The following is a 24181-nucleotide window of genomic DNA, read 5'->3' as shown; positions in this document are numbered from 1 at the left end:
TTCCTTCGGGAAGAAAGGCCCCGGGCCATGGCTCCTCATAAAGCTTTGTTTAATTTTCTCTTGCTATTCTGTCTCAGGTGAATTTAATTCGTTCTCCGGCCAGACGAACCCACATTTGGGAAGAGGAAATGTCTTCCTCCCCTACATTAACTAGCCTCACCGTGCTGTACACTAGATCCTCAGAACTTATTCATCTGAAAACTGAAAGTTTGTACCCTTTAAACATCTCCCCCTGTCCCCTGAAAACCACCACTCTTATCTCTGTTTCTACAAGTTTCGTGTTTCCCAGAGCCACATAGGGGCCACTAAGTCTTCACGAACCACAGCGTGTGATTAAGTACAACAATTTCGGCCCATGTGCTTTTGTATGTGCTCCTCCCTTCTGCAGGCCTCTGACCTGGTTCTGGATTGCATTCTCTCTCAGTTGGACACTCCGATAGCCTCCTTCCTCCTTTTCCTGCTTTCAATTTCTCCTTCATTCTGCACAGAAACACCAACTTTCTGGAGTACAACTTGATCATACCACTCCCCTGCTTAGAAACCCTCACTACTACTCACTGTCTTTGAATGAAATCTTCATCTCCAGGTCTGGCATCTAAGATCTTCCTGGATCTGGTCCCATCTTCTATCGTTTGATATTCTTCTTAATGGTCCTTACATTTTATACAAAGCAAACTCCTTGCCTTGAGCTTCATACGTAACACTTTGCTTGGCTAACCTGCACCTTTGCCAGAGAGGGCGCTCTATTTCATCCCTTTGTATGCAAACTGCGCTTGATCTCTAGTGATCAGTCCCATATTACCAGAGACTTTCTGATCACCTTATGGGAAGGAACCTCCTTTCTCTGAATGCCCACGTAGCACACCCTAATGGCATTTATCACCTCCCATCTTGGATTTAGTTATTTATGTACATTTGTTTATTTACTTATTGCCTCAAAAAAAGTGTTGAACAGAATTGCACAAGATGCTGGGGATAAAAAGGGAATATAGTCTACTGGTGAGATAGTAACAAGCCCTCGATTGAAAAAATACAATATATTAAATATGATACTGGATGTTAATGAACTCTAAGTGATCAGATAAAGGTTGGCCTAGATCTGTCTGTGGAGTCTCAGAGGAGTGGAGTGGAGTTCCAACGTAAAATATGTTTAGGCATTAATTAGCCAGTTGGACAAGACGGGGAGTTGGGAGGGGGTGAGGTAGGTAAAGGAGAGGCAGACAGCTCAGATGGAGGGCATGGCCGCAGGAGAAATCGCATTTGAGGAAGGCACGTTGCTGACTCTGACAGGATAGGGTATGCTGAGAGAATAGCAACTGAAGGAGAAGACACTGGTCAGGTAGACAAGGATCAGGTTTTGCTTTGCTAAGAAGTTTGGAGTTCAGTCTGTTAGCAAGCATGCTGAAAATGTCAATCAAGGGAATTGCAAGATTGGACTGTGGGTTAGACCCGGGTGGGGAAGTGGATTCCTCCAGAGACACAGAGAAACTTTAAGCAACCTGGTGGAGGTTACACATCTGATCCATCTTTGTATTCCCTGACTGCGCCCAGCACAGTGCCAGGCACGTGGGTTATATACAAATTGCATTTGTTAACAAGTGAAAGAAATTGAGATCTCCACTTTCAGACTAAAACACAAACAGAAGTATATTAGCTTTAAGCTTTGCACTTCACCTGCATTATTCAGATCACGCAAGTATAGGGCATCTTCTAGCTTCCTGAACCTTTTGATCCGTGTCTCCGATTCTTCAGACTCGTTCTTCATCACTGAGTTCAGGAAAGGCTGTGAGACTGGCCTGATTTTCAAAGAGCTTGGGGGATCTTTGGGGGCTGAAGTCCCAGCAGTAGGGTTTTCTGGCTGCAGAGCCTCTTCTAGAGTTTTCTACCAAAACAACACAACTATCTCACTGGCAACACATTCACCACCTAGATCTTCTCCAGTCTCTTGGCCAAAGATGAGGCCATACAGCTAGCGAGATTTACTGTAATGTCTGGCTTTGTAAAGCTTGGAGGATGGGTTTCAAGCCCTGAGTGCTATAGGACTACATCTGTGAAGCCTTCCAGGATGTAAATTACTGTGTTGAACGCTTTCTATTTTTTTAAGAGAAGGGTGAAATCATGACTTTAATCAGTTTGCATTTCTGATTTGCACAGAGAAAAGGTTTTTGTAACTGGCTGAGACTTTTCTTGATGTTCTATACTAGTGGGATTCATGGAGGAGGATCTTCAGGAATTGCTTATAACTTCTCCACGGAAAAACCTCTGGACAATGAGCCTGAGGTTCTTGACAAAGAATGGCTGGAAGAATAGTGACATTGTCTTAGGCTCATGGGCTCCTTGTAATGGACCATAAAGAACTTCTAGTTCTGTCTGTCCTGTTAATTTAACTAAGGGAGACGAGGCCCAGAGAGTGGAAGTGACTTACTGAGATCAGGCAGTGAATGGTAGACACAGAACTATAAGGAGATGTAGAGGTTATGTCTAGCTCAGTTTGGTATCCTAATCTCATGTCTACTGCAAAATAGAGATGTTTTTAGAATAATGGACAACCTAGTCCCGGCAGCCATGACAGGCATTCTGTCACCTACCATGTACAGAGTGGCATCCATTGCTTGATCTTCACAACTTCACTTTTCCAGGAATTTTCCCTCCTGCCGAGCCATATGCTTAGGGAGAGAACAGCCGTATCTAAGTGTACAGTGCAGGACAGGGTATCTAATGCAAAGGGACCAATGCACTCATTGTTCAGTGATTTTGGAACGATTTGTGAGAGATGGAGACAGAGGGATATACAAAGAGAGATCATTCTGTGTGAGAGGTAGGAACTCTCACAGGTTTTACACGCTGTGTACTGGAAATGAGAAAAGGCTGATCTCTCCAGAAAGATAGAGACGGACAGAGAGAGAGAGTATGAAGCTAACAGCAGAGAGAAGAGAAAAGATACAGGAAGTCATGATGAAGTTCAAGTCCCTGATTTTACTTCACTGTTACTTGTTACATTTCTAACCTTAGGTAGCATAATACGCTTCTCTCTCCTTCCAATAAATTTAGTAGAGTTTCTTCTCTTAATTTCAATCCAAATAATCTCAACTAACTCACCATAGAATTATGACTCTAACTTTTGAAAATCATCTGTGCTTCCCCCAACATTCAAATACCTGTATTTCTCCAACATAGTACCTTTGTCTCAAACTTCTCACATAGAAAGTATGAAAATCCCATAGGTCTAAAGAATAGTAATTGAGATTAGAAGTCCAGTTTTAGTTGGTTAACAAACATGGATTAACCTGCTGCTGGGAAATGTGAAGAATTGTTTCGTTTGAAATAATAGAATGGTACATGATATGGTACCCACGTGGATAACAAGCAACCAGTAAATTTTAAGAGATTAATATAAAAGAATTCTACTTGGATAAAATCAACTTTGGGAAGGGCTGAAAGTTTTCCTAAAATAAACAGAGTAGTGATCCTTATACTTTTTAGAGCTTTAGATCACTTGAGAAATCCAACGGAGGCTTTAGATAATCTACCCAGGCAAATGCACATTTGCATGCAGGATGACTTTAGACAGTTCAAAGAGGTCCTTGGATCTGAAAAAGTGATTTTAATAATTTTATATTTCTTCAGAGAGATCAACACTGTCTTTGACCACTAAAGACAGGGAAAGGGGGAATTTGTATGAACCTGAATTAGGCTGAACTAAGTAAGTGAGTGAGTACTAACTAACACACTCTATACTGTTTTTGTCCCACTGTGTCAGGAGGAAGTCCACGTCCCGTGATTGGCATGTAAGACTGTTCTCGTTCTCGTTCTTGCCTATCTTCTTTCAATCCCACATATGCATCTTTTTCTCCAACCACATAAAACCAGAAAACACGAAGCTGTTTTGTGCCTTGTGCATGCTGCTCCCTCTGCTGTAAAAGCCCTTCTTGCCACTCAGGCCTTGGATGGTTGGGGTCCTACTCATCCTTCAAGATTTGACTCATATTTCACTTCTTGTGGGAAGCCTTCTCTTACAGACAAGCTGGCTGAGGGGCGATTCTTTGTGGCCCCTTTATCCACCTCAGCACTTATCGTGGAATGTTGTAATCATTTATTAGAATGACTCTCTCTTCTACCAGAGATCTGGAGACGGGCCTGTGAGATAGTCATTTATGTATCCTCCAGGTCTGGTTAGTGACCAGGGCATAGCTGGTTCTCAAGACATGGTTACTGAATGAACAAGTGAATGAATGAGTGAGTTTCTCCGGGATCATAAGAAAGTTGCTTTACCACACCTCTGCTTCAATTCCCCCTTCTAAAAAGTGGGACAATGAATGCTACTTATGCAGGAATGTGACACAAATCAATTACTGCAGAGATGCCATAAAATCCTCAAAACAGAGGCAAAATAAAAGAGCAAGGTGTATTTTTTTATAATCTGATTCACAATAGATGATACTCAAGGAGAAAAGCATTTGCTGTTGTTTCTGGCATGGCAAGAGGCTTGCCAAAATTGACATGATTTTCTAAGACATTTTGAAGTGTGAAGTGCATGAAGAGGCCTCCTGCCATTTTGAGATGAATTATGGTCTAATCTGGGCATTTAAATAAAAACAACGACAGAAAAACTCAGGATGCTTTTCAATTCTGTCTGCATCTTTTCCTGGCTAAGTGCTGGGAATATTAAAATGTAATTTAACTGCTTGCCAGATTTTGTTTGCAAAATCAAAGAGCCCATTACATTTTAAAATGTGGTGTCTGGGGAAAAGGTCGCCCTCAGTCTCTGGAAGCTGAATTTAAGATGTTGAAATAGGGGGCTGGCCCTGTGGCCAAGTGGTTAAGTTCGTGCGCTCCGCTGCAGGTGGCCCAGTGTTTCGTTGGTTCGAATCCTGGGTGCGGACATGGCACTGCTCATCAAACCTTGCTGAGGCAGCATCCCACACGCCACATCTAGAAGGACTCACAAGTAAAATATACAACTATGTACCGGGGGGCTTTGGGGAGAAAAAGGAAAAAAATAAAATCTTTAAAAAAAATGTTGAAATAGGTCTCAGAACCACCCTTTATTTTGATGGCAGTGGGAGGATTGGTCTCAGGCTTCAGAACCAGTGCACGTGCTACAGGTCCAATTTCTTGCGGCAGGTGCCAAGCCCATGACCAGGTTGTGGAGAGAGGTTTCTGCAGCGATATCAGCTAAGGCAGGAACCACCCCACACTTGAAGAGTTTTCTACCTCCCTTCTCTGCCAGAGGAGACTCTCAAAGTCAAAGAGAGTCTGACATCACGGTGGTGGGTGGAAACCAAAAACCAAGATGGGGGGGTTAGCCCCGTGGCCGAAGGGTTAAGTTCACATGCTCTGCTTCAGCAGCCCAGGGCTTCACCAGTTCAGGTCCTGGGAATGGATCTCATCAAGCCATGCTGAAGCAGCATCCACATAGCAGAAGCAGAAGGACCTACAACTAGAATATAAAACCATGTACTAGGGGAATTTGGGGAGAAGAAGAACAAAAAATTGGCAACAGATATTAGCTCAGGGCCAATCATTAAAAAAAATAAATGACCAACAACAACAACAAAAAACAGAAAGGAGGACACTACCCAGCATCAGAGAATAGAAGGTGAAAGATGAGTGAAGCTCTTCCTCAAGCTCCACATACCCAGGTGCATACCATTTGTTTAGTTGTGTCTTGAGGCATCTCAGGAATGTCAGGCTGCACTGGAGTGGCAGAGGTTCCCTTTCCTCTGTTTCCTGAGAAAGAAAGAAAAAACGGAAGGGTTAAGTTTGGTCTCTTCATTGTAACACTTACAGCCAGGCAAATAAAATGTTGAGGCCCTTCTATGTGTTTGGCACTGTGTTAGGCGATGGGGATATGGAGGTAGATGAGAAAGATCTGGTTCCTGCCCTGATGGAGCTGACAAAGGGGAGGTAGGCGCTAAACAATTACTCAAAATTATTATTTAATTACAAACAACCATAAACACAACAAAAGAAGATGTGAAAATATTTTGTTTTAGGGTAGGGGTGGGAGTGGTGGAGAACCAGAGGAGGCTTCTTGGAGGAAGTGACCCTTAAACTGTGGATCCAAAGGGTGAATAGGAATTTCCAGGCAAAGGTGATGGTGGGTGTTCACAAGGAGCAGAGAGTTCCAGATAAGCAGAGACAAGAGCCTGTAGAACTGACCTGAATCAGGAGGACTTGCACAGTTTGAGGAGTGGGCAGCAGCTTCCTCCCATGGCCCTACCTCTTAACAGAAAACCAGGCATTTCTGCCCCCTCTCCCCACACAGGTGTATGCCTCAAAGATCAGGCAAACCTCTCTCTTCCACTTTCCCTCTCCTATCAATAGTCAGAGGGTCTGAATGGGATGAGGTTTGAACAGCATCTCTAACCCAGTACCCCCACAATTGGCTTCGGTTGTATTCCTAGCATTTATCACTACTTACATTATTTTAAGTGAAGGAAAAGCTTTCTGTTTACTGCAGGTGAAAAAGGTCCAAGTTGCTCCGAGTCATAGAGTTTGAGAGTTAAGGGGATTCTAGAAACAGTATAGAGTATACAGGCAGGAAGATGAACTTTGGTGTCAGCCCTGAATGCTAATCTTGAGTCTTCCCTCTCCCAGCTGCAAGCTTTCAGATCCTAATTTTGCCAGTTGTGAAAGGGGAGAAAACCAGTGATTTACCGTAATGTTGTAGAGATACAAAATTACCTACCTAAAATACTTAACACAGGGAAGATGCTCAAAAAAAAGGATTCATTGTTTGTTGTTGGGTCATTATTATCATAACACCTTAGGCAAGTCTAGTTTGCTTAATTGAACACTAATTACGATGGGCCAGGAATTGTCCTGGGCACTGTTCACATGTATCATCCCTGTTAGTATAAGATCTAGATCCTAGACCCTGTCCCAGGCCAGTTTCTCTGCACTTTTAAAAGTTTCTGTAGAAGAAAATACACACTAGTCTCCCTGGTCTCCTTTAAGCTTCCCTTTCTCCCCCCTAACATCTACAAGCGTGGGAACAGGTCATGGTTTGCACATGTAAAAATCATTTGAGAAATCTGAGGCAGAGCTGATGTTTTTTCTTTCTAACACAGTGGGAAGGATCATCTGTGTAGTCTGCCAGTTGAAGGTTTGCACTGGAGAAAATAAGCCAAGCTGGCTTCTAGAGATTTCCAGGTGTTGGAAGGGCCAGGTTTTACAATGCTTCCATGAGTCTGATGGTTACACATCCAGCCCTGCCATCAGCCCACCAATGACTAGAAACTAGTGGTCTTGAGCACTGGCTGCATATTAGACCCCGCTGGGGAGCTTTAAAAATTGCCAATGATTGGGCGTCACACCAGGCCAATTAAATAAGAGACTCAGGGTGAGACCCAAGCTCAGCACCTGTGAAGAATTCCCTCGGTAATCCTAAAGTGCCGCCAGGGTCGATAACAACTGATTTAAATAAAGGATTCTGGCCTCATTGGGTCCACTGAATGAAGCTTTGTGAGAATATATATATATGTGTGTGAGAATAATATATATCAAAGATCTGTACATGCCAGACATTTCCCACACATTTTCTTACTTGAAGAATAATGCTCTGTGGTAGAAAGCATCTCCATTTGACAGATAAGGTAACAGAGGCAATAAGGGCTTCAGTTCCCTGCTTAAGATTACAGAAGTGGGGTTAGGTCTTGGGTTCTAACTCATTCATTCATTCAACAAACATTTGTTTAATGCTTACTACATGCCGGGCACTCTTTTAGGCACCACGATACAACAATGAGCACGAGGGAATCTTCTCAGCGAGAGTGCGTTCCAGTGGTGAGGGCAAAGAGAGACATAAAATAATGTCAAATAGTGATAAATGCTATAAACACAACCAAAGCCAATTATGGGGGTAGATAGAAATGCAGTTGCTATTTTTGATAGGGAATTCACCAAAGGCCTCTCTGAGGTGACATTTAAATAGAGCCCTGAATAGAAAAACAAGGGAGAAAGCCAAGCAAATGTCTGAGGAAAGAGCATTCCAGGATAAAGCTCTGGGGAGAGCAAAGGCCTCAAGGGCGGGGTGTTTGGTGCATTCAAGCAACAGCTGAGAAGAGAGCCGAGCTAACCCAGGAGGAAAAGGGAAGAGAAGTGGGTCAAGTGTCATGCCATGTGATTTCAGTTGATTTTTTTTCTTTGGTTTCCAGCATTTGTTCCTCCTCTGGTGATTACCCACTTCTACTGTTAGCAACTATATTTTGCTTTGCGGAGACCACTCCTCCCCCATCCCAGTGCTGTGGTTTGGTAGTATTAACCCCCAATTCCAACTCTAAACCTGGTCTCTGCTTAGTTGAAGACTAACGTGGTATCTCAATCACGATCTTGGTTCAAAGATGGACATAAGACTCAATCTGAGCCTCAGAGGTGAGAGGAGACATCTGCTATAATTTCTTAGCTAGTAATGTTCTCTCCTTCCTAGAAGGACCTACCAAAAGAGGGAGCTCTACAGATATGGTGACATAGCTGCCATGGCTATTTTGCTATTGCAGAGGAGTGCCCACCTGGAGAAGTTGGAGGACTACCACGTAGAGCCTAGAGATTATGCCAACACCAAGTAAAGCAGAACAGAGAGCCCGAATGAAAGCAGATCCTTGATTTTGACACCTGAATGGTTAGATCAACCCACACCTGTAAGTCTTGCTGCTGCCAGACTTTGCACTTACATAAAACAAAATCTCTTCATTGTCTATACCCACTGAGTTGGGTTTTCTGTCCCTTTGTATAAGTAGTTGTAAGTAAGAATTACTATAGCTATTTTTTTTCCTTGATAAGAGGGAAGGCACACTCTTAGCCATTTTTCTGCCAAATCTTGAGTTACAGGTCTTCAAGCAATGTTTGAGGGGATCAATGAGCCTCTGAGGCTACCTTCATTCCCTCCTAATTATCCCCCATCAGCAGCCATGCTATAGCCCTGCTCCATGATTGCTGCTTCTTCCTCTCCCTCACTCACAGGCCCCACAATGAAGAGATGCAAAGTTGGGCCCTCACTTCCTTTATTGTGAAATACCCCTTTAGACCTTAGACCATACCATGTTTGGTGGGCTCTAAATGTTTTGTATTTGTCTTCATGAGAATTCATAGCATTTCTTGGATCTGTGGCTTGAAGTCTTCTATGACTTTTGGAAATTTCTCAGCCATAATTGTTTCAGATATTGCTTTAGCTCCGTTCTCTTCCTCCTGTCCTTCTGAAACGTTGATTACATGTGTACTGGGTATTGTCAGCATTTCCCATATGTCTCATATACACTTCTTTTTGTATATTTCATTCTCTTTTTTCATTCATGCTTATTATTTTAAGTCTCCAAGTTTGTGGTAATTTGCTACAGCAGCCTTAGGAAATGAATACCCTCATTCTCAGTCGTCCAATCCTGGCAAAACCAACCGACAATCCCCTGTTGTAAATTCCCTCTGTTTGAAATACCTGGTAATGTTTCTCTTTCTCCACTGAAACACAAAATGATATACCACCCCGCCACTCTAAACTCTCAGAACCTTGTATTTTGATCCCAAGGGGAATTAGTGAACAGTTCATGTGTAGTTGACACCAATGCATATTTTTTCACCTGTCATACTTAAAACTTGCTAAATGCTAAATATTTTGTGCAATTCATCCTTACCATTTCACTTAATATTACATCTTGGAAATCTTCCTGTATTGGGCCAACCATGTTATTTTACAGCTGAATACTTTTATCAATTGAATATACTGTAATTCAATTAAATGGTCCCTGAAGGATCGTTTTGCTGTTTTCGTTTTTAAAAACACTTACCAAAAAAAATTCCTGCACTAAACTTATATGTAAATCTGAGAGGATTTTTTGTGAGATATCAGTAACATAAGTACCTAGCTTTGGGATTCCTAGATCCAAGGGACTATGTGACTGAAATTCTAATGCATAATACCAACTCTAACTTCTTCTATAAGTGTACCTATCAAAGGGCTATCACCAGAGAATGCTTCATGATATAATAATATTTGGAGAATTATGCCTTTTATGATCCAACTGGCCTAAAAGAACAGCCATCAAGGCAATCATCACTCCTAGTGTTTCTTCACTGGTGCGGCGTCTACATTTCTGGGAGTAATGAGATGAAACACAACAAGGAAACCACTGAAGCTAAGCAGCATAGTCCACAATAGTTCTGGGAAATGGGAGTGGTCTCAAGGAACAAAATAACTGAACTCACCTGTAGGCAAGTCAGAGGAAGCTCTGCTCAATTACTCAAGAAAACTCTGTCATCTGTGCAAGGAAAGGAGCCATAAGATGGGTGAACCATATCATTGCACTGAAAGAATGTGCAATAAAGCTGGAAATTAAATTGATACTGAAGGAGCTTTTTGATACTTGTATCATTCAGGGTGCACGCAGGAAACAGAAACTACTTTAAGTATCTCCACTAGAAAGGGCTTTACTATAGGAAATTAGACGTCCACAGAATTATTGCAAGGGCTAGTAGAATGGAGTTTGGTGTCTGCTGCTAGGCTCAGGCTCAGGGTCAGGCCTCAGCAGATGTAGTCCAGGGATGGGGGAACTGCAGGAAATTCTGGCTGATGTCTCCGTGCCCCTGACCATGAGGTTGGTGAGTAGGCAGTGCAAAGTGCCTTTTGGCCACTGGAAAAACTGATGCCTGCCAGGGCCTGGAGTTGCTACTAATGCCGGAAAATAAATACACGAAATGTCCCTGCTGCCCTTCACTACCCCTTCTGCCTTTCAAATCTCATGCAACTGCATTACCTTGATGGAACTTAAATCAATTCTAGAACTGTGGCATCAAGGGAGTTTTGGAAACGTTCTTTTTAGCCCTCTCAAATATGGGAAGTACTGCAACACAAGCAAGAATGTACAAGGGGATGGAAATGGGTGTTGAGTGTAAATAGATGACATTTGGTGAAGTCCCCAAGCAGGAATTTCACTGAGCAATACTTGTGCATGTGACAATCAGGGAGTCACGTAATGCTTATGAGTACTTTAGGAATGCTTTGTCAGTGAAAATCACTTATACTTGCTTGTCCAGTATCCTTCCTCCATTTGTATATAAATACATTCTTCTCTGGGATCACGGACTACTGTCAATCTCCCATCCCCTCCCTTAGCCTATGCTGTGGCCACCTTGTTTAATTAACTCTATCACTTTCTCCACCCATCCTTCCCTTCCTTCTTCCCTTCCCCCCACTCTCTGTCTCTGTCCCTGTATCTCTCATTATTTTTTGGTTCTGGTTCTTCCTGAAGTTCTATTTTCCCTCAATTTTATATGTCATTCCACAGCCTTTAAAAATATTTCTTTTGCTTATGTTAACAAAAGGCAGTTTCTGTTTCTAGCAACCAGATAGCCACTGGTAAGAATTTCTATCTCCTTCTTACCTCTCAAAAGTCAAGTAATGGGGGCAGCCCCGTGGCTGAGTGGTTAAGTTAGCGTGCTCCGCTGCAAGTGGCCCAGTGTTTCATCAGTTCGGATCCTGGGCGCAGACATGGCGCCGCTCATCCAGCCACATTGAGTCAGCATCCCACATGCCACAACTGGAAGGACCCACAACTAAGAATATACAACTATGTACCGGGGGGCTTTGGGGAGAAAAAGGAAAAAATAAAATCTTTAAAAAAAAAAAAAAAAGGCAAGCAAGTTGTGAGATATATGTCCTGGGTTTTCCAGAGGAGTTCTAATGGCATGTGATCATATTCTCTTCAAATAAAAGTGATTGTTAGATTTTTAACTAGTTTGCTTTGTTTATACCTCATATAACTTTTCCAAAAATGATACCATAAATCAGAAAATATGGCCTCCTGAGCTTCATGTCACTTTGGACATATGAATAGGTAAGGCATAGGTATGCAGGGCCACAAGCTAGGCAGCTGATGACCGTATCAGCTGCTGAAGGCCCAGGCAGGGAAGAGAAAGTTGATGAAGCAGCACTCTCAAGAAACATTAATAATCCAATGAAGATCTGATATCAGCCCGAATCTGGAAATGAGCTATAGTAGAAGTAGCTCCTGCCTTCTACACTTTCTGTAATTTCTTTCCAGGCCTTCTTAGGAGAGACAGGCTTATGCCTATGACATCTTCTGATCCTCTGAGAAATGACAACAATGCAACAACAAAGTCCCTGATCCACTGATATTTCCACATTCATAACATGTATTTTTCAGAGCTACTAGGAGTTACCAAATATGAGATAAAGCCTCGGGGCAAAATGGCACCAGAAAACCTCTTTGCCCTTCCTGATTATGTGCTGATAGTAGGGGACCTGTGGATGGCCACTTTCTCACTGTGCTAACATGTTCTTCCCTCTGTGTGAGCGCATTCCTGATGTCTCCCTGTGATTCCAAATTTCCTCCTCTTACAAGAACCCCAGTCAGACAGGATTAGGGCTCCACCTTAATGGCCTCATGTAACTTAATCACCACTTTAAAGTCCTTGTCTCCAAATACAATCACCTTCCGAGGTGCTAAGTGTTAGGGCTTCAATATATGAATTTTGGGAGGATACAATTAAGCCCATAATGGTAACAAGGATTCAAAGCAGCCCAATTTTTGGTACAACTTACTTAAGGTCTCTGAACCTCAGTTTATTCACCTGTGACGTGGGTGTAGAACAACACAACTCCAGGGGCTATTGGGAGTATGAAAAGGGATGAGCCGTGTAGAATGTCTAGCCTGTGCCTGGGACATGTGAAGTGTGTGTGCATTAAAGCCTTATGCCCCTGAGTCAGGCAGTCATTTTGGTTACCGTTTAAGTCAGCTGCTGGGATGCTCATTCAACAGCACCATCTTCCTCTGATTTTACCTTCTTGATCATGAAGCCTAAGTTGTTACCCAAAGCCAGTGCATTTCAGAGCCAGGATTTCCATCGAGGCCTGTGTGATTCCAGGCTCATGCTGCCTGTCTGCATGGACGGGGGCTGAAGGGGTAGGGGAGGTGCTAAACTGGCGAGGAGAAGTTACCTGCAGGCCCTGAGCTTCTTTGGATACAACCTGCCCCTAGAACTTAAAAGCCTCCCCATATTTGCGTCTGTATCCCACACCTCTACTGGGTCCTAGAGGAGAGGGCAGTAGATACTGAGCTTCTCAAATCCAGGACTGTTTTCAGTACCAAGCCAAGGGTGGAGTCAGCTGTGGAGCTCAGCAGTTTGCCTAAAGCCCCTGTGCCTCACCACCATCGTACAAGCTTCTGAGTTTCATAGGACTTGCAGGAGCACAGGTATAGAGTATCAAGAGCCAAGACTCCGAACACAGAGAGCCTGCATTTTACTCAGCCTTATCGATGAATTCATTTATCAGTTACATATTGGTTTTAGCCTCGCTCTGGTGCCTCAGTTTCCTCATTTGAAAGAAATAATACCTACCTCATGGGGGATTGGCAAGGATTCAAAGAGTTAATATTTAGAGTGCACTTAGAAGATTGCTTGGAATATAGGAAGCACTATATAATTGTTAGCTATTAATAATAAAAATAACTTTATTAGCAATATTATTATACTTACTCCATATGAATTCTCGCCCCATACGAATTGTGGGCTTCTGGAGGAGAAGGTTAGCATGCCTGAGGCAAAGTCATCCGTTCCGTTCGAAGCCAGGGAACAAGCGGGTAAGGCAGACGACCCAGGATCGGACATCCGCAGGCCTGGTGGACAGGCTGTGCCAGAGAGCGAGGCAGGGTGGAATCCCAATGATCCTGGGGATGGAGGAAAGGGAGGATATTTTCGGGGTCTGCTTCTGAAAGCCAGGAAAAGAGTAAGCCGGCCACCCATTAAATGGCCTAAATTCAGACAGGTCCAATAGGGCCGTGGGGAAAGCCGCGCCGCCCCTCCCCGCCCCGCGGCTCACCCCCCTCCCACCCCCCCCGCCCCGCCACCCCCACGCACTTTGTTCCAGAGGCCGCAGGACTGCCTCAGGCGATACACAAACTGGGACCTGGAGGCCCGGGGCAGTACAGTGATCCCGAATCCGTGTTTCAGATCTCAGAAGTGCTCCAGACACCCGTGGGAAACCCCAAGAGTTGGCGATCGGTCCTGCTACCAGTCCTGCACAGCTACGAGTGGCTGCACGGAGGGTGCTCCATAACCGGCTTGAAGCTGAGGATGCAAAGGAAGACAAGATGATGAAAAGGCAGGCCGCCCTGCTCGCTGTGGCCCGCCAGTCTCCTCAAGGTATCCTGAGGGAGAGGGGGCATATGCCATGGGTGAGTAACCCCGGCCCCCACCGAGGGGCCAGGAGGCCACCCACAATGTCGGGGGCTAATCGGTGTGCGGACTGCCAAGAGGAAGGGCGTTGGTGGCAGGATTGTCCGAACCGTCCCCAGGGAGGGAAGGGATCGAAGAAGACCGAGCCGTGGCAGTTTCCCTTGACCACAGATGAGACGTGATGGGGCTGAGGGACAGCCCCCTCCCCCGGTTGGCTCCGGGAGGCCCCGGTGACCTGGGCAGGAAGGAGGAGAGCAGGCTGAATCTTTGCTCCCTCGTGGAGCCGTGTTCTTGGTGTGGAATGCCCACAAGGGAAATCTTTCTGAAGGAAAGTGTGAACTGAAGGAGGTCTCAGGAAAGGGAGAGACCGGAAGATTTCTGGAGCCCTGGACCTGTGAAACAGGGTCCAAACTGCTGAAGGATTCCTCCCTGTGTGTACCAGAATGCCCCGTTCCCCACCCCCTTCTAGGGAGGGACGTGCTCTGTGAGTTAGGGGCCACTCCACAGGCCGGGAACAGGAGAAAACCGAGCTCCAAGCGCCAAAAAGTGGGGGAGGTGAGCTGATGGCCCTCTTGCAGGATACAGCAGCCCCTGAGAAGCGAGAGATTCCCCTCCATGATTCAAGCAGGGCTAACTCGGAACTATGGGCCCAAGGACAGGTGGAGTGAGCAGCCGGTGCCACGCCAGGAAAGGTAAAACGGAAGCAGGTAGGTGGCTGGCCCCGGGTAAAACATATGCCCCTTGAAGCCAGAAGCCAGAAAGGGAAGCTTTCCCGGAATCAGGAAGTTTTCAGAACAGGGGAATCTAGATTTGCTCGAGACCTTAGTGCTCTCAATGCTGTGCGCTCCTGGGGCTATAATAGTAAATGTCTTCCCTTGGTTTCTGGCACCGAGCGCCTAAAAGTCCTGTGATTGCCCATACGAGAGCCACATGGCGCATCTTTGGTTAGGAGAATTACTTTAGGGCTCAGTTCCTGAAACGAGTCCAGAGCCAGAAAGGCGAAGTGGTTTGTCTGGTGTTATTCCTAACAAGCCCCTTTCAACGCCACCTGAACTGGTGTTAACGAGGTGAGTGTTGGAGAAGCCCTAAGGGTGGGGGCTGGGTGCCGGGGAAACCAACTGTGCGATTCGATTCGGGCCTTGGAAGTTTCAGGCCCGTCCCCGTCCCCGCCCCCACCCCTGGGGCGGGGGCGGGGGCAAGAGGGGCTGAAGGTCGCGCTGAGTAGCCAACGGCCAATGACCGTAATCGACTATGCCCAGGCGATGGAGTCTCCGTTAGACTGCGAAAGGACGGTGCTCAGACAGCTGCCGCGTTGGCGAACACGTGGAGGTTCGGGGAGAGTGGCACACCCAGAGAGGCCCCGGGAGCTCCTCCTCCCTGCCACACATGTTTTGCTCTATGCCCCTCTTCCCTGTGGCTGTTCAGAAGGGAGAGGTTCTCCCGAGTTGTGTGAGCCGCTCTATCAGAGCCCTCCAACCCAAGGAGGGGGTGGTGGGAACCTGCGGTCTCGCGGCCGCTTTGTCAGGAGCACAGGTCACGACCCGAACTTGCAATTGGCATCGAAAATGGGGGCGGGGAGAAGGGTAATCCTGCGGGGTGTGATTCTATCCCCAGGAGGATAGAGTCAGATGTGAGCTAAGTATGTTCAGCTTCTTGACCAGTAAGGGATATGATGTGTCTAAAGGGATGGCTGTGTTTTTTCTTCTTTGGATTCTTTACATTGGATGCATGGCTATCAGCCTCTCTGATAAACTACGGCGACCAGAAACGGACGCTTTTGAATGGGGCAAGCTGGACACCGTGGTGAAAGTTTAGCCCCCATGCTTCAGAGCAGTAGCTGCCATCTGCTTGTTAATCAAGAAAGCAAAAAAATTGGCTATGGACCTACCTATGAGGGTTTGGACTCCTACATCAATTCTCTAGTCTACCAGTGACTGATGAGGCCTCTGGCTATCCCAAAATAGAATACTGCAGTATCAAGATATGATGCTAGATTCCCTTCAGATTTCTTTAAAATCCTGTCATATCTTAAACTCTGCTGCCCTTTTCCTTGATTCCAATGGGTCTTTAAGCCATGCTTGCCCAGAAGTGACCTCCAGCCACAGAGGTCTCCAGAGTGAATCATGGACGTTAAACATGGGCCAGAGATGCTTAAACTGTTAGAAGTGGTACAGGTCCCCAAGAAAGTAGCTGGGATCCATGGTAAAGCCCTTCAAAGGACATAACGTGGCAGCTGCAGCTGCAAAAATGGCCACTCCATCAGGAGAGCTTCTCTAGTTACCATTAATTTCCACACTGCCCTCGTGTGAACTGACACCTTCTGTGAACTTACTACAGATGAAGTGAGGGAAGCTACTACACAGCATTCTCAGTGGTCCCCAATAGTCAAGGGCTGGAAGACAAACAAACGAGGGAAGGTTTATGTCCCCAAATAGCTTTAGTGTGCTCATGCCAACTTAACTCGCAAGGATTCAACCCACTTTGATTTTGGTAACACCGTGACCTCACAGAGACCACCTCTGACCTCATAGAGGCCCCTTCTGCCCTCACTGACAGACAGAGATCTCAGCTGACCTAACAGAGACATCCCCTGACACTTTAGACACTCCCCTTGACCACACAGAGACATCCCATGCCCACACAGAGACTTGTCTGACCACCCAGAGACCTCCACTGACCTCATAGTGAACCCCTCTTCCCTCAAAGTGAGGTCTCCTGATTTCACAGAGAACTCCCTGAACACACAAAGAACTCCCATGACCTCCAAGAAACCTCTAGTGACATTATAGAGACCCCCCTCTGACCTCACCGAGACCTGATATCACAGAGGCCAACCATTACCTCAACAAGACCCCCTACAACACAGTGAGAACTCCACTAATTTCATGGAAACCTCAAGTGACTCTCACCAGATCTAGGATCTCAGGGAAATGAAGAGAGGATGGTGGGTGCACCCGCCCCTCCCCAACTGACTGACAAATCCCATGGGTCTTATTGACTGTTAGCACTCTGGAAGCCCCACTCCATGGAGGGAAAACCCTTCTTTCTATCTACGCATGCACAGCAAAGGTGACTGGCCTCAGAAAGGCCCTTGGGCTTGCTGAGGGACAGGTCCTTGTGGCACTGAAATTGTGGGGGAGCCCACTGGTGGTGGCCGGGTGCAGCTGCTGGTGAACTGGGATTCCCAACTTCTACAACTGTGTCTCACATCCCCTTCTCCCCTTCTGCTCAGGTCCCACTCCCATCCTTTGAAAATAGCTTTCTGCCCCTCTTTGCCCATCAGGAGCCAGGGGGCAGGGCAAGGCTATCCCTCCTGCATGCTGATCATCCGGGGCCTCCTTTATTGTTTGACAGAACAAGGCCTCCCATCAGGAAGGAACTTTTCAACACAGGGAGCAGTAAATGTTTGACAAGTCAACAGGGCTCAGGAATGCTAGCCAAAGGAGTTTGGCCACACTAGGCATGCCACGCCCCCTGCGGAAATAGTGGGGAAATTGGCAGGCCTGCCCTTCCAGGGGCAGGCACCTCCCTTCACTCTGGAGTCACTAAAGCCATGCCCTCCTGCTGCCCAGAGCTCTACTCTTGAGAGAAATCCATGACTAAGGTCCAAGGCAGGCCTTCCCCTGGCCATCTCCCTGGGTGCACTGTGGCAGGGCACAGGGAGAGGTGTATCCTCTGGAGGAGCCTGCTTTGTCTGAAGGAGGCCAGCCATTCCAGCTTCCTGGGATGAGTCTCTGTCTGGGGTCTAGGATGGGGAAAAGGGCCCTGAGACCTGAAAGTACCCTGGCAGTTGTCATCAGCCTGGTTGGAGCAGGAGGCTGCCAGGCAGCTAGTGTGCCCAAACTGTGTCTCAGCCCCTCCACATTCTGGCTCCCCCCAGCCCAGGCCGGGCTCCCGAGGGAGGATGATGAACTTGGCAGCAGCCGGTGCAAGGGCACCAGCAGCGGGGGTGGTGTCCCACAGCCTCCTGGGATGCATTGGGTGGGGTGGCGCCCCCTGTGGTGTGGCATGTGGAGTGGGCTGACTCTGGTCACCTCTGGGGCAGGGATCCACCTCAGCTCAACAGAGGCAAATACAACAAATGACACTTGGAGAGGAGCTCAGGGATCTTCATGCCCCTGCCTCAGGGTAATTCCTCTTGCCCAACGACTCCTATCAGACCCAATCCCAACATTCCCAGGTCCAGATTTGAGACCACAGTGGTGAACTTGGAACCTACTTCTTACTTCCCTGTCCAGCCTACTGTGGTGGTGTTCTTGGTGGTTGGGGAAATGGCACTGGCGGTGGCTGCAGTGGTAAAGGCCATGGTGGCAGCTGCTTCCCAGACATCTGGCATCTTGGGGACCCGAGGAGTGCATCGTTGGTGTACCCACACCCTCCCCAGCCCCCCATCTCTCCCATCTGTCCTAGTGACTCTCACCACTCCAGGAGCCCTGCTTTCCTCACTTACAGCCATCTCTTTGACTGCACTTGTTTAAATTACATGACCTTGAAACCTCCCTCCATAAGCTATTCAGATCAAAATTCTCCCTGGAACCTTCTGAGTTGGCTGAGAACAGAGCAGCAAAGTCCACAACATTCTCCAAAGTTAGAGGCAAGATTTTCATCTTGAACTTCCTGGGCACACCCCTGGGCTCCTAAGCAGGCTTCATCTGACCTTAATTATGGATTTCAGGCCATCCCCTTCTGTCTTTTTGAATCTGGTCTGCCTACCAGTATTTCATGTTCTGGAGAATATCTTGGGTATTTTCCAGGTGAAACTTCAGTGTTTCCTCATGGCTTTGCTGCCTCAGTTGGTCCAACAGCTTACAGAGGTGGGCCTCCTGGGCCCACGTGACTTCACATATGTTAAGTCACTGTGAACCTGTGAGTGAAAACATCTCACACTAGTTCTGTTCAATGGGTTCTTCCCCAATGTGAGATTTCTGCTTATTGGAGGAGCTAAGAGGCACTTAAAAGACTGCCCACAGACGTTCATTTGTTCTTTTCTCTATGTATGAATTCTAGGCTAATCAGTCAGTCATAGTTCCTGGTTAAAAACCTTCCCCATGTAAGTTACATATGCACGGTGTGTTACTCTCTTGCATGCATTGAGATTTCTTCTTCTTTTGTTTTTTTTTTTTTTGAGGAAGATTAGCCCTGAGCTAACATCTGCTGCCAATCCTCTTTTTGCTAAGGAAGACTGGCCTTGAGCTAACATCTGTGTCCATCTTCCTCTACTTTATATGTGGGACGTCTGCCATAGAATGGCCTGCCAAGTGGTCCCATGTCTGCACTGGGGATCCAAACTCGTGAAGCCTGGGCCACTGAAGTGGAACGTGTGAACTTAACTGTTGTGCCACTGGACCAGCCCAGAGATTTCCTCTTTATAACACCTCAACTGTACAGTTGGTTAATTTTGTAACTTCATTGTGTTTCATAGACTAGGTATTTGAGCCATGTTTATACAATTGTCCTTTTATAAGAACTCAGGTTATAGCTCTGAGCTCAGGTCAATATCTTTCCTAAATTAAAATTATGCAAAACTTTCTGCTGGGATGGCACTTACTCCCAACTCAAATTATAGTCCCGTTATTGTGCTTTACTAGTAATCATCCCATTCCCAGGCCTCTAATGTAGGGGACCAGGGTTCAACCCAAGAAACTTACCATCACTGTGCAGTTAGATGGATCCTTCCTGCAGATATCTGGTATAGGTACCATTTCTTGGTTTTAAAGGTTACTTCTCCTGCCTAAAGTCAATTAAAAAATAAATTTCTCAAGAGGCATTAGGGAACCAAAGTGTTGTACAGCATGCAAGGCAAATATTGACCCTTACACAGGGCAAGAATGTGAAATGGAGCAATGCACTAGTGTCTAGAAACATGTTTTAGGGCACTGTCAATTACAAAATGTTTTCAAGATTGAAGAGAAAACTAAGACAGATTTTGGTCAGGTTATGAGAGAAGAAATCATCAAGGGGAAGGGATGAGGGCAAAGTTCACAATATGAAACTTTCAATCCAAAGAGGACATAAACTATAAATAAAAGACATTGATAAATGCTAGGAATAATGACAACATTGAGAATTTTTCCCCACTGGATTCCCATACTTTCCTGAAAAGACCATGGACTTAAGGAAATCTGTAGTTGGCATTACCAAGGTCCTGATCCCTCACTGACTAGGCTTCTCCTCATAGTGAACACACATGCCTAGAGCTTAGCCAGCCTCAGGCCTTGTGGGAATCCCCTTTCTTCCCTCCACAACTCCTCTCCTTGCTCCAATGGGAAATTGTGTCTTATTTGCAGAGCTGCCACCCTGTTCATGGGAAAAAGCCACTTGAATTTTGAACTGTGTTTTAAGAACCATACATATTCCTCAAGTCAAGGACAGGATCTCAATGAACAACTAAGTGAGCATTGAAGAAAACCTTGGAAGTCCTTGAGCAGAGCAGGAGGAACACCGTGACACCAAGCCAAAAGCATTGAGGAACTCGTGGATGTGCACGAGCAAGCTCACAGAGTAAAGATTCCCAGTGTTTTCAACAAAGGAGGAATTAAATGTTTCTAGTTAATCCAGAATAACCTAAATTTATGTTGCCTGGTGTTTTTTTCTACTGTGGCCTCAAACTTTGGGCTTACTGCTTAGAACAGAATAATTACTTAGGAACTGTTTAATCTTATTTTTTAGTTATTAAAAAAAATCCATTGAGTTTTCAGCACTGTTCTGGGTGCTGGCAATAGAGCAGCAACAAAGACATAAAATTGTGGTCAAGAAGACTATATTCTAGTGAAGGGGCAAACTACATGTCATTAAATCAATAAACAGAATTACCTTCTCGTAGTTGTGTTATGAAAGAATAAAAATGAGAGCTGAGGGGAGCATGATATGTGGAAACTTCTCTGGATACTTGTTGAGTAAATAAATCCTTATTGACAGACTCAACAACAGAGAGAAGATGAATGATGTTCTCCAGCATCACATCTCTGTGTAGCTTTTGCCAGGATGCGCCCACCAAGGCCTATTCTTCCTGGGTGAAGCCCAGAACCACATCCATGAAGGTCGCTGATTCCTAAAACATTGTGGACATTCTGGTTCAGACAGGGACATCTCTACCAGAGTCCAGGGGCAGAAAGTTGACATGATAGAGTTGGGGAAATGAGGCTGTAGGTATAGAAAGCTCAAGTCCTCTTTGGGGTTCTAGCCAAACGCTTCCCTGTGCTGATCTGGCATGTGTTATTCTTGCATAACCGCAAACGTATATACAGTCTGTACACAGCCTTAATACATACTAGCTTCATTATTAAGGAATATCACATGATGTGCAATGTGAAATAAACTGGACATTTCCCAAAAATATGGTAAATCTCATTTACAGACTGGCGCGTTTAATACAGTTTATTGGTTGTCAACTTAAGAATACATAACTAGACTCTCCTCACCAATTTAAAGTGAATCACAGACTCATCACATAGCAGGCAATATCAATTGCCTGTGACATATAACTGTGATTATGTGTAAACATTTCCCCTATAGGAACCTTACCTTTCTCCTTTGTGAAATGGTTTAACAACCTCTTACAAATGTTGACCGATCCAATGAGCTAATTTGCAAAGCACTTCTTTTGCATCAAACACTCAATACACATAAGTAATAAGTATGTTATTTGAATGAAGCCATGCTGACCATTCTGCAGAATGGAACAGATTTAGAGAACACGGATCGGCAGGTACAGCCTCTGTCTCTTATCTGTACACATTCCCTGTGTTCACTACAAGGTAGAAGGACAGATGGTCCAGAAACACAACCCAAGGTTCCCTGATACTTTTATACAGAAGGATGGCCCTAGCCTGCCCCACCTACAGTGAGGTTTCCATTGTCAATTTTCTCTGGGACCTCCAAGCATCTGTTATCATTTAGTTTAGTCCTATGCATCTGATAACAGGTAACAGAAGCCTCTCAATTGTATATGGTCACTCCAGGAGACCCCAAATGGCCACAGAACCCTCCACCCCATCCCCCACCCTGCCCCTCATCCCCTGCCTGCTGAGCTGTGCTCACCCCACCCCAGCTCTGACCCCCCCAAAGTGAGTCCGACCCACCTGAAGAGTCCACAGCCGCCCCATAGAGACAGCAGGCGAGCCTGAGACCAAGTCTGAGAAGTCTGAGCGTGACAGTGGTGCCTGCCATAAGACTTGGACGCCTGTGGCGTCAGGAACGCCCCCTTCACGCCTCACCCAGGCTGAAAGCCCCACCCCAAAGATTCAGGGCAAGCGCAAATTGCAGCAGCAGGCCCACTGCTCCATGGCCTGAGGGCTGAAAGGAGTCGCAGTCACTGCTGCTTACAGCTCTTAGGAAAGCACCGATGTATCCACCCTTTCCTCCATCATGCCCGTCGCCACGCATATCACGCTCTGCGCTCCTTCAAGCCCCTCCCCTCACGCCCCTCCCCACGCCCACCACGCTCTGCGCTCCTTCACGGCCCTCCCCTTCCTCCTTCACGACCCTCCCCTTCCTCCCGGCGTCCTCCACACTCTGACCCTGCAGCCATGCTGCCGGGCTAAAGCGGGTTTAATTAATGGCGCCTGAGGCCAGCTCCTGAGGGCTCCTGAGGCAGCTTGAAACCCAGCAAAAGCTCCCTGGCTGATAAAAGTTCAGTGGCTAAAATGGAAATACTGGGACCCGGGTAGGTGGAACTTGCATTTTCAAAGCCACCTTTCCTCCATCCCCTCCATCTGGTCGGGCTGCTGGAACCCTCACAGTGGAGAACTCCCGGCTGAGGGGTCTACACTTTGGTCATGCCTCATAGAAGAACAGCCCCAGCCATAGTATTAAAAGGAGGAAACATCACAGCGGACAGCTCTAATTCCTGCACTATAGACAGGAAACGCAGAAGCCCAGTAAGTGACCCCCTAAGCCCCTTCTCTGAGGCCCCACTCAGTGGGTCCACAGGACCTCCTTACCCACCATGGGCCTCTTGGCCTAGTTAACACAGGCAACAGGACCAGAAGTTCCCAGTGTTTTTTCCCAAAATGTTAGTGTGGTTTTATCTAGGTCACTGTATTTTGGGGTCTCTTTGTTAGAACAGCTTAACCTACACCTTAGCTAATATACCCTTCCCCAGGTCATCTGACTGATAAATCAGATGGAAATCTTCATTGTTACACAACATTGACCGTGTTCCAGATGCTTGTCACTTTCAATTTCACTGTTAGGTAGTACTTATTAGAAGTTTTTGGGTGAAAAGTAAAATTCACAGAGCCCAGCGTATGAAGAGTGTGCTGTTAAATGATTCCTCCAGAATCTCCAGATGTTCTTTTTGGATTAAGACAGGCCATCAGAGAATTGCACACCTGGGCTGTCTTGATCTGGTTCCTTGGAGAATTGCTCTGTGGATCTGAGCCTTGGCCCCGCGCCATCGGCCCACACTGAGGAGTGCCGCAAACAACCCCGTGAGCCCCACTGCTTCCTTGCCTGGAGGATGTGATTGAGGATGTGGTTTTCTGCCCTTTGTGTGGACCCAAGAAAGAAGTTTCTTTCAGACCTTGTACCAGGAATAATCGTGCTTCTCCTGAGCAACTGGCTTGTTTTGTTTTTGTGAACACTCTAAATTGTGTAACTGTCTGTGTCTTTCAAAGCCATCTAAAATCCTTTGGGAACAAGACAGGGTATAAAATAAAGCTATTCAGAGTTTAGACCAAGCTCCCTATTTAATGCATTATATTCCTTTTGGAAAAGTCGCTTCATTTGGCTGACTTTCTTTGCTCGTAAGTTAGAGATAATGAGTTCTTCCTGTGAACAGAGTGTAAATTAGTATTTTTAAAGCACTCAGAGTTCCCTCAATGCAAGTTATTATGGAAACTAACACTAATATTTAATTTCTTTAAATCTCTGCTATTTTGTAATTCCCTCTCTTTTTATGTCATTCCTGAACTTTGCTTGCTCATTCATTTACTTGGCACATTTGAGGATGTAACAGTGCACCAAACACCCTGGAAGGATACAGATTAAA

The 24181-nt window shown here is 45.9% G+C and overlaps 2 long non-coding RNA genes across 2 annotated transcripts; one reads left to right on the top strand and one right to left on the bottom strand.

Annotated features, from left to right (window-relative positions):
* The first annotated feature begins 4850 nt into the window (after positions 1 to 4850).
* On the top strand, positions 4851 to 21524 carry LOC139082458 (uncharacterized). Its single transcript, XR_011538483.1, has 3 exons — positions 4851 to 4948; positions 13966 to 14157; positions 19323 to 21524. It is a non-coding gene; the product is annotated as an uncharacterized lncRNA (long non-coding RNA).
* LOC139082459 (uncharacterized) lies at positions 5628 to 22602 on the bottom strand. The gene is made up of 5 exons (XR_011538484.1): positions 22272 to 22602; positions 21004 to 21241; positions 19839 to 19921; positions 10201 to 10253; positions 5628 to 5721 (listed from the first exon to the last, which is right to left on the bottom strand). It is a non-coding gene; the product is annotated as an uncharacterized lncRNA (long non-coding RNA).
* Positions 22603 to 24181: the final 1579 nt, after the last annotated feature.

The sequence above is a fragment of the Equus przewalskii genome, chromosome 1 (genome assembly GCF_037783145.1).
Source record: "Equus przewalskii isolate Varuska chromosome 1, EquPr2, whole genome shotgun sequence".
Lineage (NCBI taxonomy): Eukaryota > Metazoa > Chordata > Mammalia > Perissodactyla > Equidae > Equus > Equus przewalskii.
This window is presented reverse-complemented; position numbering and strand designations above follow the sequence as displayed.